At 40.0% G+C, this 4383-nt stretch overlaps 1 non-coding gene across 1 annotated transcript; it reads left to right on the top strand.

Annotated features, from left to right (window-relative positions):
- The first annotated feature begins 2495 nt into the window (after positions 1 to 2495).
- On the top strand, positions 2496 to 2600 carry LOC145519261 (U6 spliceosomal RNA). Its single transcript, XR_014063677.1, has one exon. It is a non-coding gene; the product is annotated as a U6 spliceosomal RNA (small nuclear RNA).
- Positions 2601 to 4383: the final 1783 nt, after the last annotated feature.

Here is a 4383-nt window from a genome sequence, read left to right as displayed (position 1 = left end):
ATGGTATCACCAACTCAATGGAGATGAGTTTGAGTAAACTCTGGGAGTTGGTGACGGACAGGGAGGCCTGGTGTGCTGTGGTCCATGGGGTCGAGAAGAGTCGGACACGACTGAGCGACTCAACTGAACTGAACTGATTGTCCTTATTAATAAGGTTTTTATAAATACTATTGTAAATGTTTATAGTACTATTTTAAGTAAATATGTTGTCATCTACTTAATCATCCCAATATTAGGTTTAAGTTGTTTCAACTTTTAAACTATTATAAATAATTAAATCAAAGTTAGAAAAAATTAATTATTGTTTTTCTTAGATAGATGCTCAGAAATAGAATTACTAGGCCAAAGGTCTTGAAATTTCTGTTATATATTGTTGATTGAATGAATGAATGTGTTAGTCGCTCAGTTGTGCCCAACTCTTTGCAATCCCATGAACTGTAGCCCACCAGGCTCCTCTGTCCAGGGGATTCTCCAGGCAAGAATGCTGGAGTGGGTTGCCATTCCTTTCTCTAGGGGATCTTCCCTCTCCAGGGATTGAACCCAGGTCTCCTGTATTGCAGAGAGATTCTTTACTGTCTCAGCCACCAGGGAAGCCCAAATCTCATGTATATATTATATATATGCATATATACATACATACATATATGTGTATATATATAAAAATTCACAGTTCCACGTCTAGTTATTGAGGACACTCATATTACCCATGGTCATCAGCATGGGATCTTATATACTTTTAACCTTTAAAACTGTTGTTAGTTTGACAACAGAGAATAGACATCTTGCTTTAATTTACTTCTGTTTGATTTCCAGTGAAGTGGAATTCCCACTCTTGTTTATTTTTAAATAAATTAAATACAAATTTTTTAGCTATTTGTCATTTTTGGTTGAATTTTTTTTTCAAATTCTGAGGCTTTCTATTTTTTTTTTTTGCATGTAGTTATGTTACATTTGCCTTTCCTGCTGTTATTTCCTCAAATACATTTAAGCGTACACTGCCCTTGCCTTCCAGAGGCTGAGTGAAGCTCCCTTCCTTGCCAAGGGTGAATGTCTACACTAAATATTCAAAGTCTATTGATTTGTGGTTTGAGCACAGTGACCAAGGCTGATAATGACCCTTCCCAGAACCTTTCCACAGCTCTTGCCATCTCCCTTACTCTGACTTCCCGCTTCTGAGCTAGGTGCTTATCTATGACAAAACCTTTTGCAAAATGCCACAGCCCATCAGAGTCATTACTTCACAAAAGGTTCTTTTGAGTGTCTAAATTAGGGATTTTCCTTCAGTGTTGACCATTGCATTTTTACAAGTGATCGTCATAGATATGGACGTCACTTCCCCTTTCAGAAACTATGCTTAGCACATCAGGGAAAGCTCCAGCTGCTGACTTTTGCACTTGGGAAACATAAATATCCTTTCTTCCTTCCCTTTCTCCTCTCCTCCCTCCTCCTCTCCTTCCTTTGGTGAATCTTGACAGCCTCCCAGGGTGCAGAGCTGACTTCTGCTCAAGTGATAACAGGCAAAATTATTTCCAAATCAGGCACTCTATGTATGGAGCCCAGGCAGGGTAGCCTGAAATCCACAACTGCAACAGAAATCACCTCCCAGCTCTTACCTGATCAGTTCTCTCAGATGTTACCTGTCGGTCTGCAGTTATCGGGATCTTAGTGCCCTACTATGGGACATAGGTGGGTCACAGCCTTTTAGCTTTAAAAGACCGGGTCCTTAAATCTGGTTCTCCTGATGGGGTGGTTCTTTACATGGCAGTTCCACCCAGCATGCAATTTTGGGGCTCTTAGTCTTATTTTTAATGAAAGTAGAGTTGATTTAAAACGTTATATTAGTTTCAGGTGTACAGCATTGTGATTTAGTATTTTTACAGATTAAATTCCATTAAAAGTTATTACTAGATAATGACTATAATTCCCCATGCTATACAATATATCCTTGTTGCTTATCTGTTTTATACATAGCAGTTTGTATCACTTAATCCCATTGGGATTTCTTAGTCTTTATATTCTTTCTAATGCTTTCTAAAATTCAACTCAGCTTAAATGCTAGGTGATCTTATAGTTTATTTGTTTCATCCAATCATATGAAACGGAAGACAATTGATTGTTTTTAATTTATCAAAATAGCAATGTCACATGGTTCATTTTAATATTTTCAGAAATTATATAAGAGATATAGAAACATCATAAGAAATTGGAAAACATAAAGGAAGTATACAAATACTATCATTGGTAATATTTTGTTGCATAATCTTCCAATTGCTTCCATATGGTACGTGCACGTACAAGTACACCTACACATAGAGATTTTGTAGAAATAGAATCTAACTACTTATATGAAACATTTTAATCTAATTAACAATGTATTATGAGCAACTTCCCATGTCAATAACGCACTTCTTTATTATTTTTTGTTGTTGATGTTCAGTTGCTCAGTCATGTCTGACTCTTTGCGACCCCATGGACTGCAATATACCAGGCTTCCCTGGCTTCAGCAGCACATATACTAAAATTGGAACAATACCGAGAAGATTAGCATAGCCCCTGCACAAGGATGACATGCAAATTATTTTTAGTAGCTTTATCATTTTCCATTGCGTGGTTGTACCATAATTAAACATAGACGGTAATGCCAAGGATGAAGGGTAGGGCTGGGGATAGGAGAAGGTTGGAGTAGGAGGTCCAAGGTGGTATGAAGTTACTGACACCAAGGCTGGAAAGACTTTAAAAAAAAATATTTATGTATTTAATGTTTGGTTGTGCTGGGTCTTCATTGCTGAGCATGGGCTTTCTCTAGTTGCAGCAAGCAGGGGCTACTCTCTAGTTGTGATGCACGGGTTTTTCATTGCAGTGGCTTCTCTTGTTGCAGAGCACAGGGTCTAGGGCATGTGGGCTTCAGTTGGAAAAACTTTTGAAATGCTTTATATTGTGAGAGATCCTGGAGGGATTTGGATGGGTGAGAAAGAGCTTCTGGCTCTGGAAAGGGAACCATTGGGAGGCTTATAAGAGGTTGGAAATCATAGTCATTTGCTCATTCACTCAATAAATATTTATTGAACTTCTAAATTGTGCCAGACATTCTGATGGTGATACCACAGTGAACAAGATAGACTCTTGAATTGCCTGCCTTTCAAGGAGCTAGTGAGGAGCCCCATGCTGCAACTAGCGAGTAGCCACCCACACTTGGCAGCTAGACAGGAGCCACCCTGCACATCGCTGGTAGAGAGGAGTTGCCCCAACACAACTTGAGAGGAACCCCAAGTCCTCTGCTGAAACTCGAGAGGAACCTTGAGTCCCCAGCTGCAACTCGTTGTATTGTAGGCTGGGGGAGGGAAAGATCACAAATAAATAAAATCATCACACACTGAGAAAAGTACTAGGAGGGAAAATGAATAAGGCAATGTGGTGAAACATACAGAGGTGCTAGAAGTGGGAGTGTGAATCCTGGACAAGGTGAGCAGGTCCAGCATGTCTGAGAAGGAGATACTTGAGCTGTGATCAGAAGGAATCAGGGGAGGAAAGGTCTAGGCAGAAGAACCAGCAAGTGTAGTGGCCAAGTGGAGTCAGTAAACATAATACACGACTGGAAACATTTCATTCATTCACATGTTCACTTAGCTTGGATTGAGTTCCTCGTCTGTTGTAGATAAGAATGTGGAAATCAGTTACTGCTCCTCCCTCAAGGGAGAGAGTCATCCATTCATTTCATTTATTTACTCATTCATTCATTGATTCAAACACTTTCTGAGTACCTATCGTGGGCTAGACCTTAGACAATAAAAAGGAAACCAAGATGAGTAAGAATTAGTTCTTTTTCTCTGGAATTAGTTTTTTTTTTTTCTTTTTTTTTTTTGTGGGCAAAAGCAAGGTTGGGAAGAAGGTGCAACCAGAGAGAAGAGGTAGCCAGCTCAGGGTCCCACATCTGGCAAACGTCAGGGATAGGACTAGAAGGGGAAGGAGACGTCCTGGTTTCTAACCAGAGTTTTGTCCGCTGTGTTTTCCTGTGACCCTCTATTTTCCTACATAAGTCCTTTGTCAACTCAAAGTTTATGCACGCAGCTTCCCTCAATCCACACCTGGAAAAAACATTGCATTTATATCATTGCAGGCCTTAGGATTAAGTCTATAAATGGTTCTGCTCACAGTTCTCTCATGTTCACTGGATGTCATAAAACTGTCTCAGCACAAACGGAACCATTGCCTTTAACAGCTGCATGTTAATGACTGTACTTGCCGGCAGAGCTGTGTTGTAATACCCTCCAAATAACAAACTGGAAGTCCTTGCTGGATTGGTTGCATGTGTGATGGGGCCTGTGGTCAGTGAGCATGGGGTACCATCCACACTTGGGGTGATCCTGGACAGCCAGCATGAAG

This window comes from Giraffa tippelskirchi, chromosome 8 (genome assembly GCF_054371585.1).
Source record: "Giraffa tippelskirchi isolate mGirTip1 chromosome 8, T2T-mGirTip1v1.2.pri, whole genome shotgun sequence".
Classification (NCBI taxonomy): domain Eukaryota; kingdom Metazoa; phylum Chordata; class Mammalia; order Artiodactyla; family Giraffidae; genus Giraffa; species Giraffa tippelskirchi.
The sequence above is the reverse complement of the archived record's forward strand: the minus strand, read 5'-3'. Positions and strand labels throughout refer to the sequence as shown.